A 15,973-nucleotide genomic window follows, 5' to 3' on the forward strand; every position below is an offset into this window, starting at 1 on the left:
TTTTGCCATTTATTTTTCAAATACTGGTTTTATTCTTCTTTCAGTAAATTTGTGCAAAAATTTAATTCTTAAATTATTTTGGATTTAAGTAAAATATTATTCACTATTGTTGTTGTTGTTTGTGTGTGAATAGCTACAAACCATGTAACAATGTGTAAAATAAGTTTAAAACTTTGTGTTCCAATTATTTTCAGTCACCATTACCAAATTAAGCTATTTTCAAAGGAAGTATGTTGGCAAGAAACCAACAAGCTTCATAGTTTTTTTTTTTTGATAAAGATTTCCAGTATATATTATTGACCATATCTGCAACAAGCGATTAGTGTTCAATATGGATACTAATCTGAATTTTCTCTCATTGACCCAGCTCTACATGTGACCATACTGAAAAATGTTTATCAAAAAAGAAAAAAAGAGATGGCTATGGTAAAAGAGGAAAAATAAATATAAAAAATCAGCTGGTAAACAATAAAAGATTTAAATTCTCTATGCTCTTAAATTAATTTTTATAGTAAATTCCTTTTCTTATGTAATTAAAATTACTGAAAAATGCTAATTTCGATGTCCTGATCCTTTTGAATTCAATGAGTTCAGATATTTATATTACACAATATTAGTCCGCAAAATTTACAAGATGATAGAGTTCATTGGTTGGATAACACTCCACGTTGCCACTATCTGGGGGGGGGGGGGGGGGGGGAAGAGTAACTGAGGTGCCAGCAACCAGCACTGCCAGATAGGGGTGCAAGAGAGACCAAATTTAAGCTAGCCTGGGAGGTCTGGGTTGTTACATATGGCGCCCCAGGTTGGGCAACAATTGTCGCACACCAGATCACACGGGCTTGCTCAAAATATTCAGTCTTGAGTTGACATACGTGTTTCATGAACACTTTCAGAAATGAATTGGCCAATGAAGAAATATTTAATTTCCAAACTAAATGTTACTGCAAATGATTGGATACTAAAATCTTGTCTTTCAGGCAAAATTCATTTTTAATTTTTAACTATTTTGTATTATTTCACGAACACACATCATTCAATTTATTCTGATCGCCATTTCCAGAACACCAGAAACAAATACATGTCAAATTTACAAGCAAGTCACCTGTAACCTCTTCACTGGCTTGAAAACAAATACTTCTACTGCTCATAGGTACTGAAAGGACGAATATTAAAAGATAATTTGTAGAGCTGGGCGGGATCCCGATTTTTCGGGAAATTTCGGGAATGAATTTTTCCCGAAATTATTCGGGAAAGTAATATTTCCCGAAAATGTATATGGATAATTTTTCTGATAAAATCACTGCGTAACCTATCTTTAGGTGTCGTCGTAACGGAACATAAGTTTTCTGTGATTACAGTAGAACCTCATTTTTACGTACCTGAGATATACGAATTTGCGTAATTAACGTATTTTTTTAACTGGCACCGTCATTTTCCCTATAGTTTTAATGCATTATTTTCCCGTTTAATGCAAAGCATTTCCCGCAATTAATGTTGCATTAGCGCTCCATTTTATAGCTAACCGTGACACAAGTTTAGACGGAACAACAAAAGTAAAGCGAATTGTGTAAACTGTATTTAGTTTACTACGTTCGTTTGTGGCCACGGCGATTTCTCAGCTTCGTTTGCCATTGTAAACATTTTTTTTGTGCCACTTGCCAAGGTGTACCATACGGCCATGAGTAAAACGTTTGGTGATGTGAACGTTCAAAGTCTTGTAAATATGGCGTCTTCGTGCATGTTCGGTGATGTTCGTTTTAACGAATAAGAAATATTGCGGAAAGACGTTGGCGACACTGATGTATATTACATCGAAATGTATTTGAACGTTCATAAATTTGGTGTTTAGGACAAACGACGGTGAAAGCAAAGATAGGCGTTGAGAGAAACTGTGGTGAAATGTTATTTCTAAATATTTACATATCGTAAAGTTTGTCACCGATGCTGTTCCACACACAAAGCCGAGCGCCAGAGATTCAGGTTCCTTTCTCTACAGAACAAGATATTCAATGTATTTTACTCCGGTTTTAAACGCATTGTGATATTATCTGTGTTGGCGAGTATTTTAGTGTGAAGTTGTTTACATAAGGTGTGTGTGTTTACGTACGTGAATTTCATCATGGAAAGTCGCCACACCAAATTAAAAACTCCTATCTGGTCTTTTTACCAAAAAATGCCAGATAATGTGTCTGCACAGTGTAAACAATGCAAAAAGGTTTTAAAAACCAATTTTGGTAGCACATCTGGGTTGCTTCGACATCTGATGCAACATCCAAATTTGAAAAAAGAACTTGAACAGATAGAAGCAACACGGAAAGGCGGAAATATTGGGGAAAAAACTTTAGAACCAGCAAAGAAGCAACTTCGCTTAGACGAAGCTTACGAATGGCCTTCAACACATGAAAGGGCCATTTCACTGACAAACTGTATTGGGGAATGGATAGCTGATGCTATGTTGCCATACAGTACAGTGGAAAATCATAAATTTCAAAAAGTCCTTAAAATAGCTCAACCACTTTATTCAGTGCCATCTCGTAACACTTTTTCAAGAAGAGTAATACCTGAACTGTACAACAAAACAAAGGCAAAAATGTCTGAACATATTGCCAATGCAATAAGTTTATCCAAAATTGCTTCTTTATCATTCACTTGTGATTTGTGGACATCTGCTAGCAACGAAGCATTCATGTCGCTGACATGTCATTTTATTGAAGATTTCGACATGAAGAAGTACTGTTTAGGGTGTTACAGCTTTCCTGGTGGACACACTGGTGAAGCAATTAGTGAGAAACTAGTAGAGTGCTTCAATGAATGGGACTTAGAAAATGCAGGGGACAAAGTGGACATGTACATTGTGAGTGATAATGGACGAAACCTTAAGTTGGGACTTTCACTATGCAAACTTAAGTTTACGCAGCTGCAGTGCTTTGCACATACACTGCAGCTTGTATTGCAAGATGCTGTTAAAGTAACATGTGAGATCAAAGAGGTACTGAAAAAGTCACGTTCGATTGTTGGACGATACAAACACAGTGTGCGAGCAACTGAACAGTTGCATCTAATTCAAGAAGAACTAGATCTGCCGGTACTAAACTTGATTCAAGACTGTCAGACTAGATGGAATTCAGAGTTTTTAATGCTGAAGAGATTGTTTGACAACAAGATACCTCTTTCTCGTCACTTACCAACACTGAACATGGACAATCTGCAGTTGAGTGAATGGAACCTTATTGACTCTTACATTAATATATTGCAACCATTGTATGATGCTACAACCCAACTTTGTGGTGAACGTTCACCATCAGCATCAATGGTCATTCCGGTCATTTTTTTCTCTAAAAAATTGTCTGAAGGCCTACATCAACACCAATGCAAAACAGGGATGGGAGTTTGCAAATGAGGTACTTCTGGCTCTCCAAGCACGATTTCCATGCTACGATCGAAAAGAGCCATACTATACTGCAATGTTTGTTGACCCGAGGTTTAAGGCTGTTGTAATTCCAACGGAAGAAAAACTTTTGGCACGTAACCACCTGGATAAAAAAGTAAAAGAAATCACACAGGAAACGGCACAACCAGGTATTGTTTAATTTATTTGTAGGCCTAGTTATTTTATTTATACAAAAGCCACTATAGCATTGTGTAAGAATGTGGTGTTTCTTTTTCTTTCAGTAACAACTGCAGGTACCAGTGAGTTGGCACAGAGTTCTACTTCTCTCTGGAGTGTTTTTGACGAACTTGCTGAGAGTGAATCAAGTAACCAGATCATGTCATCAGAAACTGATTGCTATTTCAGTATGTCTGTTATACAAAGAAGTGATGATCCCCTAAAGTGGTGGAGAGAAAAAGGAAAAGATGCGTTTCCTAACGTGTGTAAAGTTGCAATGCAGTATTTAGGCATCCCTGCAACAGAAACAGCAAGTGAACGTGTGTTTTCTTCTGCTGGGAACATTGTATCCCCCAAGCGTATGTCCCTTTCCTCAGAACATACAGAGGAACTGGTGTTCATACACGAAAATGGAGGCATTCCATAGTATTGTTTATTTTTCAAAATTATTATTTTAATACTATGGCTTTTAAAAGTTAAAATGATATGGTTTTGATAGCCCATTTTTGAAATAAATAAATTTGCTTGGATACATATTGCACTTTTAAATAATTCCCGTTCCCGTCCCGTTTCCCGAGGGAAATCATAGCTTCCCGCCCGAATTTTTCCCGAACCAAAATTACCTATCCCGTACAGCCCTAATAATTTGCAATTATGTCCTGTTTTTGCACATGAACTCAATGTGTAAAAAGCATTTTTCATACCTCTTAAAAAAAACACTTGAACACACCATTACAATTATTGTTATAATTATTTTATTTTTTAACTAATACATTTCCTCGAATCTTACTCCTCTCACCACTAACAAGGACTTTAAAATGCCCTTTACAAGTAAACCATGGAACTAAAATGAGTAATCATATTATTTTTGAAATTTTTAGACATGATGTTGGTCTGGAAACATAATTGTGGAGGAGAAAATGTTTTCAAACTAACATAAAGATATAGATTTCTATAGTTTAAGATATTGACTGCAGACTATTAAGAAGCAAAGGTTATTTCCATAAGAATTACCATCAAAATAAGTTACTGTTTATAATTCTCTGCATATTTATTAGTACCACTGGTGCCAAACAAAATTTACTTGCTTCAAAAACGTGTTTGGAGGCAGTGAATCAAAAATACTTAGCCACCACTACACATCACATCAAAAGAAGACAAAAAAAAAGTACCTGAATACAAGTATGCTTGCTTTTGAGGAAATCAAACACTGTGCTAGGTTTCTTTACTGAAATGTCAAATAAGAAACAAAAAAAAAACTGAGAACAGAAAACTGTCCCATCCCATCTACAATTTGCCTCTTCCTACGGGACTACAGTGCTATGAGCAAAGTGGACTCCTTGCATAAAGACTTTCAAATTCTGTTATGTCTTATTTATGTTAAATCTTCTTACAAACACACAGCAATTTTTTGACGTGACGTCTAATAAATCGATGAACGCTGGCTGCACGCACGAAAAATTGTTCCACTAAGGAAGTCCCCTGTTTATGCATGCTTGGCATCTCTCTGGTATGTTGCGGACGGTACAGAGAACTCGGCCGGCATGTGGCGGCGTACTGCTCAGGTTTCACCCCGCCATGCTGCAGGGATAGGCGGGTCGTGCCGGTTGAATCACGCCTGTGCATGTCGCCACACACGGCTTGGGGAAGACGATAACATAGCGGGGTTCGAGGTTAGTGTTGTGCACCGCGCCACGGGAGTATATTCGCAAGGAAATGGTGTTCTTACAAGTACATATTATTTTAATTACTAGTGTAAATCAGTATATTTAAATAGTGTTGTATGAGTATTGTTTTAGCTGTGTAACTAAACACGTGTGTAACTAAACAGCTGTGTAACACGCTTTAGTTTGACATTGGTAATTATTTGTCATGAGTTATTATTTGATCAACTAAATCACACACCATATTATAGTTGAGCCCACGAGCGTGTAAATATTTTGAGTCAAACAGAGAAAATGCTAGTGAAAAGAAATTCAAACAAATATCGTGCGAGGAATATTGTTAACTTATAACATCTGAAAAAATTGTTTCCAATATGGCCTCGTGGCTGTGCGGTTAGCGACTCTGACTACCAATCGATAGGTTGACGGATCAAATCCCGGCAGATGAAATTTTTTTTGTACTTGTAAAAATAAATACAGCGCGCACGACACTTCAAAAGTAATAAATATATTTGAATTAATTAGGGATGGGCCTGTCGAATCCTCAAATCCTCGAATCCCACCAAATCTCTAGTATTCGAAAGATTCGAAATTCGAGGGAAAAGATTCGGGATTTGAGGAAAAATATTGATGTAAATGTAGTACTTTAAAAACTTAAATGCTTACAATTTACTTGGACTGTTTACGTTTTCCTTGGAACACATCCTATTGAGGTACAGTAGAACCTCGTTAATACGTGATGGTCAGGACCGAGATAATCACGGATTACCGAATTTCACGGACTAACGATTAAAATCCCAGAAGGTCTTGTCAAGCTTCTCAGACACCGGCGTGCAGCTGGGTTAAGGCCGTTCACGGTAAGGGCCGTCCGTCTTCGAATTAGTGTCTTGGCTTAAAAATGCCTAGCCATTAGTTTACGGTCATTTACAACAGCCGAAGAGAGAAATAAGATCGTGCTGACCTTGCACACCCCCCCCCATACAGCCGAATGCCAGCCAGACACGTCACTCGCCAGGCGCCTGCCGTGGGTTGGTGGAAACAAACAAAGGGAGACGGGAAGCAGAAGTCAGGACATCCCCCTCAAGTTTAAAGAGTGACAAATGTGACAGCTGAAAGGGGGGCGACACAAAGGGTCGGTACAAACAGCGTTGCAGAGTTTGGCGGCCCACGCGATGGCTTGTAGTGTTTGCCGGCCGGCCGCCCGCCCGCGTGACGTTAATTTTAAGCGCTGACAATTTTTACTTCTCGTTTTTTTCTTCTCTTTTAAATCGTCCCGGATTATCCGATTCCCGAATTAGCGCATCACGGATTAACGAGGTTCTACTGTATTGTACTTTTAATTCGTTATTATATAAAAAAATTTATGAAGCATGTACTGATTTGGGAAACTTACTTTATATTCATGAACATGGATGCATTGTCGCTACATTGGCATTAAATAAGGCATAAATCACACGTATTCTCAGAATATGCTAAAAAATAAAATAAAGCACATTTAGGATCTAGACTAAATATAATCTTGTTTTTTTTTTTTTTTTTAAATAACTTTACCGAGAAATCCGTTACTTAGTAATACAACAATAATGCCGACTTTCATCACAAGTTATGGTCGCACATGAACAATGAAATAATGAATGACAAAAATTAATACATTATACAATTATTATTTTAATCGTAATCCAATTTTAAATATTCTGATACACGTTCTATTTATGAATTTTTTTAGGACCAAGTTTGGTTTGTGTAGACTACCAAAGTTAAAATATGTATTATCTGAGAATTCCATGATGGCCAACCAATGAATTTGTAAGCCAATCATTTTGAGCAACATAAAAAATAACTAATATTAATATAAAAATTTTTAATGGGTATACTAGAGAAAACACCCCGTCACTTTTAACTTTGGGCATATTAATCACTATGCTTTAGTGAGGCTTAATTTTAAAACACGCACGACAATATTTCTTATGGCCTAAAACCATTGAAGCCAAGATGGCGCCTTTCAGTTTCCATTAAATATTTCAGGAAAGCGTTTACCTTCATTTCGGACTTTAAACAAATGTCAAAATATTGTTCCGTCGGATGTTGAATTTAGTTTTCTGATTTCCGTGTATACATGAATCACTGTACTCACAGATAATGCCTGAATTCCTTAAATCCACCAAGTCGGATTCTACAGCAATTGATGAAGTGACCAGATTCTTACGTGATCCTACAGTTAACCCAGAAATAAACATTCTCGAATACTGGAAAACTCAGTCTGCGTGTTCACCCAGGCTACATAAACTGTCCAAAAAATATTTGTGTTCACCACCTGCAACAGTGTTCTCTGAACGTTTGTTCAGCACTGCAGGAAATATATGTGACCAAAAACGGAATCGTCTTGATCCAGACCGTGTCAAAATCCTTGTTTTTTTTAATAAAAATTTAAAGGGTTAAATAATTCTGCATAATGTTAAATTTTTTCTCTTAACTTATAAATTATTTTATAATTAACCCTTGAGAACTGGAATCGGATTCGAGGGGTGGATTCGAGGTACTGTTTGGGATTCGGATTCGAGATTCGGATTCGAGAAAAATGGGTTTCGAACCATCACTAGAATTAATGAATGCAAACAGAAGTAAATTTATTAATTAAATTGTAGAATTCATTTCACTCCTTCTTTGTATCCATAAAAAATAGTGATAATTCAATAAAAATGATTCAATTTTATTCATAAAAGTATGTAGAGGTATATTTTATCATACAAAAGATAGAAAAATTTTAAAAAAATATCTTCCTCAAAGAATATAATATTTTTAATGTCTAAATGGTTTGGTTGCAAAAACCTATTACGGCTCAGTCTCAGGCCGAATATGATATTTCATTTTCTTCAGATCAATCATATCATCAATGTTTTATTTTGACGTCACAAACTATCATCCGTAAACTGACTTTACAGACAACCAACTTTTTTTGTGTGGGCACACCAACACCTGACATCACTTATTTCTATATTATTCTATTAAATATTTCAAAATGATTGAAGATGTTATTTTGGACATATCCAAAATAAAGTCTTCAGTCAATCTCCCCCCCCCCCCCCCCCCCATGCAAGAAACATTCAAAGAACGTATTTAACAATAATTATCAGAATTTTCAAAATTAAAATTCTAAGCAATACAAACTTGATTGCCATCAAAATCTAAAATAGTACTGACAGGCGACAAATGACAAGTTTAAGATGAACATTAGTGCTTATATGGTCCAACACCAATATTGCACAATTAATTTACCAATATTCTTGACTGGCCAGTATATAAAACCAATAGAATATAAATTACAATTTCTTGAACAAACTATTAAATAATTAAAATGCTTAGCTCAATCTCATGAGATTCTTGTGTAACTGAGGAATATCTCTTAGCCCCTGGGTTGTAATAATTTGGTACAATATGCAAAATTGTGACATAGCATAAACATTTCATGCAGTGTTATGTCCAGTCACCACTGTCCCAGTACGTCGGGAGTGAACTGGGCTGCTACGTCTTCACATGCTGCACTGGTGCTGATACATGCACTGGGCTGGCTGCTTGCTTAAGGTTATTAAAGGTCATATTGGCCCTTTATGGTGTAGTCCACCTTATTAAATAAATTACGTTGTTTAGTACAAGTGTACTGTGAATTTAAATTGTCTGCCTTATTGTGTTTGATGTTGGTTGGGAAATACTTTTGGTGGCATTCCAGCAAGCAAATACGAGTTCAATGTGCAACACTCAAGCTTGGCGTCTACCGTGTGTTGCGCTGAGTTTTATAGAAGGCAGGTCGACCTAAATTGTTCATCCTAGAACTGTCGTGCATGCAATGCTTGGTTTGTCTCAAGGGAAGGCCCCGGAACCAATTACGGGCGTTCATTCTGTGTGTACGAACAACTAGCAGAAATGGACAACACATGTTTATGATATTGAAAAGGAATGAGCCCATTTTCAGGACACCACAGCAAACTGAATAAATGAATTAAGGCTGACTATTTTGTAGACATTGAGATCATTAAAAACGCTGTGAGGTGACGAGAACGAGGCATTGACGTAATGCATTGGTGGGAGAAACGTCGGTTACCAATGAATACTCACCGGCTCACTGCAACATCTGCCATGTTCCCACTTAAAGCTCTGGGTTCAACCAATCCAGGAATCAGTGGGAAGAACTCGACCTCAATGGCCTCTTTGTAAACCGCAATCGTGGAGCAAGTTTGGAACCCAGACCCCGCAATGACAGGGTGAGGCTGTAACATGTAGCTGCAAGTTTGAATTCAGCCTACCACACGGAAATTCTGGCTTTCTGCTCATCCCGCATGTTTATGACGTAGTATTGCATCTATATGACTGTGTAATTTGATTGGTAAGCATTATTTAATCGTGAGTCTAGCGAGCAATTTGACCACAATTGTGTATACCTACATGCCTAACTATAGAAATAGATTAAGTGACGTGATGAACATTCCCAAAGATTATGAATTGGAAGAGCCACAGAGCATTGGCAGAGACAAAGCTCATGTCGGCACAGGCTTGAAACAAGCACAGCCATTTAACGTGGTACTTAGTTCATAATTACAAAGTCAATTTTGCAGTACTTTATTTGTTGAAAAACCACCAGAAATTAAATATGCTACAGAGATGAATACCTACAAGAAAATATTGTACACATTGGTAATTTCATTTTATCCATTCACTACTATTAGCATTTATAGTATACAACTGTAGTCACATTATATAAATAAAACTTCAAAAATGACTCTTTGGAGTAATTTAGGCATATGATAATAAAAATAACAGTAACACATTTCATGGAGTGCATATCGCACAAGAAATATTACATCAGCTTTGGTTTCATTAAGGAAGCCAGTTTATGCTTTACAGCTAATGATGCTGTGTTAAAAGTCACAAACACTACAGTTTCATGCAGTCACACTGACCAATCACAAGTTGTCTCTGCAGTCAAGAATGAAGCTGTACAGCTAAACATGAAATTAAAATGTTTATGCATAAAAACTATATTTAGTTGCAATGGTGTAATATTTAGAATTAAACTGTCTAATTTAAAACATTTCCATAGATGTTTTTAAACCAACATAAAATCAAACTTCAAAATGGAAAACTATTCAGGATAGAAGGGAAATGCATGTTTCAAATAAATAGCACCACGACACAGCACAGTTCCTCAAAATCAAAAGTGAAGTTATTTAAAATGCAAGTGAACTGTTATAGTGATTACAGTTTTGCTGGTAGAAGAGGTGGTGACAAAAAGGCTTTGCTCATTAAACATTTGCAGGACAATGTCTAACAACCAATAACCCAATACTTATCTTTATTTTGGAGTCAAAAAAATTAAAACACTTTAAAAAAGGCAGTGAAATGCTCTACCAAAAAGGACATCCTACTAAAAACTGATGACTGCAGCTTCCAGCTATCTGGACGGCAAGGATCGCCAACCCACGGACGGCTGAGCTCTTAAGTCACAACAACTTTGCTGTACTATGCCTCATAACCTACTGTTGGACAGCAACGGAAAAATTATACCCAATATGCCATTTTTACAATCGAGGGGGATTTAACCATCTACAATTTATGGACAAGGTAACAAAAATATGTAAAATTCTATTTATGGGAAAATGCAGTTCCATCAATCTTGAAGGGTATGTTGTCCATACTCAGTGTACAGCCAGTGGACTGAATATACATATGTATTACATACACCAAATTTGTGGAAGCCCAGACAAAACTAACTTAATCATTAAAACGCTGCATTTTAAACTGAACCAACAGAAATGGAGCTGTAGTCTGGAGAACAGGAAAGTCAAACACTGAGTACTTGGGACCTGCGCACTAGGCCGTCACGAGTACAGGCTCACCTCTGTGGTCGTTCGTCGCGCACTAGACTGTCTGTAGTGTTCTAGTTCAAGAGAGAGACTTATGTACTTTCATGTTAAAATGCTAACTGATCTTTAACAATAAAACTATTCATGGTGATACCATTCTTTTTATAAGTTAATACTAAATAACATAACATGTGACAAGATTAATTTTTAAAATTATAACAGTTCTGAAAATGTTTCAAAATTTCTGCTCATTACGAGCCAGATATACAAACTGTGTGTTTCATATTGGCTGGTGTCTGTGGCAATCACTAATGTTCTAACTTTTGAGCAAATTTATCTAGCACACTTAAACATCTGAATAGCCTTATTAGAAATTATAGAGAAAATGTTAAGTAGGTTTAACAAAGTAGTTAGCCTGTCGGGTATGTGTAGCTTTTGGGCTTAACTTTACCTATTTCTTAGGATGATGGTAGTTTTGCACGTGCGAGACATTAGGCGACTGGCGTGGCATGTGTGTAACCTAGGAGGGAGGTTGTCATGAACTGTTGTGTGTGCTCACATTTGGGGTGTTAACACGTGACAGTGTGCAAATGTTCAGGAGCAGCGTGGTCATGATGTTGAGGTCTGCAGTGCCAGTCCAGGAAATCATGGCAAGATCGCCGGGCAAAAAGCGTGCTTGATAACAACAGCTACCACGTTGAGGAGGCTTTGGGAGAGTGGCCACTTCAAAAGGTTGGCAACTGATCCTTCCCCATTTATCATTTCTGCACAGTGGTAACTAAACCACCGCTGCACCAATAAGTCTTGCAGCATCATAACACTGGCAAATGCAGGAGTGTCGAAAATGACATCTGTAGTCAGCAAACAAGTCTAGTAAAACTTAAACTCAAGCCTTACTAATTTAAAGAGAGCTAGTCAAGTTTGGCCTAGCAGAGGTTTATTTTGACAGACTTGAATCAAAGGGTAAGTAAGACATGTACGTTATCTCATCCAATTGGCCAACAAGTACAGCAGCACGCTGATTACAAATAAAAGTAATTTTTTTTAAAGAGTAGCAAGGTCTAAAATAGATTACAGAACCAGTCTCACCTCTCGTTAAAAGTAACACCTTAAACAAATAAAATTCACTTTCATAACTTACAAAATTACAACAGCATTTTCTTGAACAAAAACATACGCGCAAAAACCCACAAATTTTAAAGTTTAATCAGATTATACACTAAGCCAACAAGAAAAACACATTTTATTTTACAATAATTTTCATTAAGAAAAGGAAATAATTGCACAGTTGACTAAACTAGCACTCTCATGATTGAAGGCTATTGGAGCCTTGCTCCAAGGTCACGACGATGTCATGTACTGCATCTCACAAGCACGGTGAAACAATGCCAACTTAAGCGTTTAACCTAGCGGTTTATCAAGCTCAGCCAATTATAACCTCACATAAATATACATATTCAGTCTATATTGTAGTTAGTGTTTTTCTGTTGTGAGCTCTTGTAGTAAGTTAAGATGCAGCTATAATTTAACTGAAAAGTTACAAAATGCAAACATGTTTCACAAAAACAGAGCAACATTTCGGTACTTCAAAACCAAACTCAGCCTAAAATATTACAATCTAACACTATGGTACAATCCTGATACAGTCCACATAACACAATTCCTCATAAGAAAAAAAAATGTCATGTGCAATTTTTTTAAAATAACATAGTGGCCCTGAAATTATAAATTGCAGTGTGGTGATTGTTGAAGTAAAACATAAATAGTACTTTTAACTAGTTTAATGTCTATTACAATAAATGAACAATGATACACAGAATTAAGTTTGTGATGATTGGTCTGTGTTATGCATGTCGCACGCTGGGGAAACCTTGTCCAGACCATGACCACAGCATGCAGTCTACCTGCATCAACTGCATTGCATTTCAACTTGGCCACTGGAAAATATAATAATTAAAAAAAAATACAAAAATATAAGTATTTTCACATTAATTATGATTTCTTTATAAATAAAACATTTGTGAAAGTTTATATGTATACATAATAATACAATATCAAAATGATCAAAATTAAATGTGAATAAGTTGATCAGCATTAGGTGTAAGACCAGCAGACTTGTGGCCAGCAAGTATTCAGCCCCACAGCTTGTGATCCCAGCACCCTAGTCAAGCTACAGGCACTGAACTGCCTTCCAACTAGGTCAGTTATTAACTTTGTCGGGGAAAAAAAAGTAGACATATTTTAAAACATTCTAGTGATGGAAGGTATCATTACAAATTTCACATGTAGCCGTACAAGGGTTTCCCCTGCGTATGGGTCGGGTCACAGTAGCACAATCTCTTCACTAGGGTTCCTTTTCTTGGCTTATTGGGCGCAAGAAATACGACCCTGTGCTTGACCCTCGGCTCTTCTTTGTCTGTTTACTACGGGAGGGTGTGAGGCGGCCCACTTACCCCACCCAATATTTAAGACCCATCCAATTCCCTCACCTCCTAACAAGACAAATGAGAAGACTGCTATGTTTTAAACCCTTGCTTCCCTTTCCTCCATTGTATTTTATTTTTTTACCCATCCCTTTGCAGGAAGAGAGAAGAGACTGTAATCTACTCTTCGTCAGTTCCCATGCAGTTTACCACGAGACTGGAGGATATAAAAGGTGCTCTTATAAACACCCGAGATGGCTGCAGTTTTGCCACGTTATGTTCAGTTGAAAGCATATGATATCTCACTCAAAAATAATTATGGTTGGGCACAGTTGCAGCATGAACACCTGTCAAGATAGACACGTTAATTGTGTGGATGCCCAGTTCACGGGACATTTACAAAGAAGAGAGGGAAAACCATCAACACTGCCACATGCCCTCATGCATACACATGCACTCTCTCCCCTTCTGGCTGGTTTATTTTTAGATTTTCCTCTCCTCTTCTCTCCAGCACATGTACAATAAATGGGCTGTTCACAGAACTTCACATGACTACCGAGATAATTTGATTAAACAATACTAACTCATGGAGTTATATTTATTAAAAACCAACTTATTTATGCACAAATTCAACCACACCGAACAATATTATTTTTTCTAACCAAAAATTCGCGCATGGAACGCAGTACTTTTTTTACACTAAAAATTGGCATAAAATATGCAACCCATACACAGGCAAATACAGCAATTTATAAAATAGCATATAATGAACAGCTTGCTTCCTAGGCCTTCAAAAGACTTAGGGTGGATTGTAAATTGAAATAAAAATGTGAACTAAAAATAGAGTTTCAAACAGTAGCTGTTGCTTATAAAGCCAGCTTTTAATGAGTTTACACTGACATCGTCCGAGGCTGCGCCCTAGCTCGATATGCCACCACCTCCCTGACCACCCTCCTTCCTTCCTTGGCATTTGAACCGCCCCCCCGACGTCACGGGTGTGTGTGTGCGTGTGAGAGAGTGCCACGGACTACAGGAAAAGGGCGCAGTAGTCAGTGCTTCGCTCCCGTTATTATGTTATTATTATTAAGTGTCATGTTTGTTGTTTTCTTTAAAAAAAAAAACCATTAAGTAAATGTAGCTTTTAATAACAGAATTCCCTTCAATTCTGTTCCACCTAAATATTAGCTGGCCGCTATAGACGCAGACTTGCCGAAGGCCATTTGGCAATATTATCTTTTATATTTAATACTTGATTAACAGAACTTTTATGTAATTGCAGTGCATGTAGCTTTACTTTTAAATATGAAGAGGTGTTTGTACGTTTTATGTATTTCTTAAATCGGCCACGGCGCGGTCTAGTTGGAATAACAGTACTGTCCGTTTCGGCACGCAACGCCACTGTCTTGCTACCACGGCGGCCATTTTTTCGCCGAGTCTCTTCTCATCGCTACCTGAGGTAGGACGTTTCCAGCACTCTGGGGACTTCAACTTTGCTTCCACTGATCTGGTAATTCTGTTTGTGTAATTTTAAATCCTAATCGCTTTCGTTCGTCCTCGGAGCCTACCTTGGGGACTGACTGTTTAATTAAATATATTAACCCTGTTTGCAGGACTTCGAATAAAAGCAAATCTTAAATCCCGGCCACGTGGTGGCCGGCCCTCATCTAAACTGATCGCGCCGCAAGGCTTTTGAACAGCTTCCTTTCGTGAGTAGATGTAACGTGTTGTGCAAGCCCCCTTCCTACCGGGGATAATTAACCACAAAAGCTCCGAACTCGTGTTGTCCTTTTAATTGACCACGTGTGTACCCTCATCGGCGGGCGTGTGGGATGCCCTAAGAGCCCACTGCGTAAGCATAGCATGCCCGGCACTGACAGCAGGCTGTCAGGTTATTATATAAGCTACGCGCGGGGGGAGTCATGTCCTCACACGGGCGACGTCACGCCCCGAATTAGGAGTCTCACCGGGTCCACGTGCCTCACCACTTGGTGGCACCCACTAACACACCACCTTAAAGGCGTCCGAACAACCCCCGGCCACATCAACACATTAAGAGGAAAATAATTAAGACATAAATACCTTGCAACTCATTTCATGTTTCTTAAAACATAGTGTAGATCAGATATTAAAAGAGAGAGGGTACAATGACATGTATAACTTTTCTCTTCGAAATGATAGTAATGTAACATTAAAAAGAAAACTTTTTGTTTAAATAATAAAAAATGCACTGCGCAACTTTTGGAAGACATTGTGGATCTTCAGTTATCACCTCTCCTTCCCCTCTATTCCCCATCTCCCACTTAAACTTACCTTGTTTCCCCTACTGCCCCCCCCCCCCCCCCATGTTTCCACATTCGTGCTTGTGTTATTCTCTGGTAAAAACCGCGAAGGCATAACTGCCTCAACCTGCTTTTGAGC

At 37.7% G+C, this 15,973-nt stretch overlaps 1 protein-coding gene across 3 annotated transcripts in view; it reads right to left on the reverse strand.

Annotated features, from left to right (window-relative positions):
- Positions 1–12,898: 12,898 nt before the first annotated feature.
- The window catches only part of LOC134541647 (uncharacterized), a 280,099-nt gene continuing 277,024 nt past the window's right edge, over positions 12,899–15,973 (reverse strand). For all 3 annotated transcript variants that reach the window (XM_063385232.1, XM_063385230.1, XM_063385228.1), the window contains exon 12: positions 12,899–13,069. The gene's annotated coding sequence lies outside the window, so the exon portion shown is untranslated. The remainder of the gene's footprint in view (positions 13,070–15,973) is intronic.

The sequence above is a fragment of the Bacillus rossius genome (assembly GCF_032445375.1).
Source record: "Bacillus rossius redtenbacheri isolate Brsri chromosome 4 unlocalized genomic scaffold, Brsri_v3 Brsri_v3_scf4_1, whole genome shotgun sequence".
Taxonomy (NCBI): domain Eukaryota; kingdom Metazoa; phylum Arthropoda; class Insecta; order Phasmatodea; family Bacillidae; genus Bacillus; species Bacillus rossius.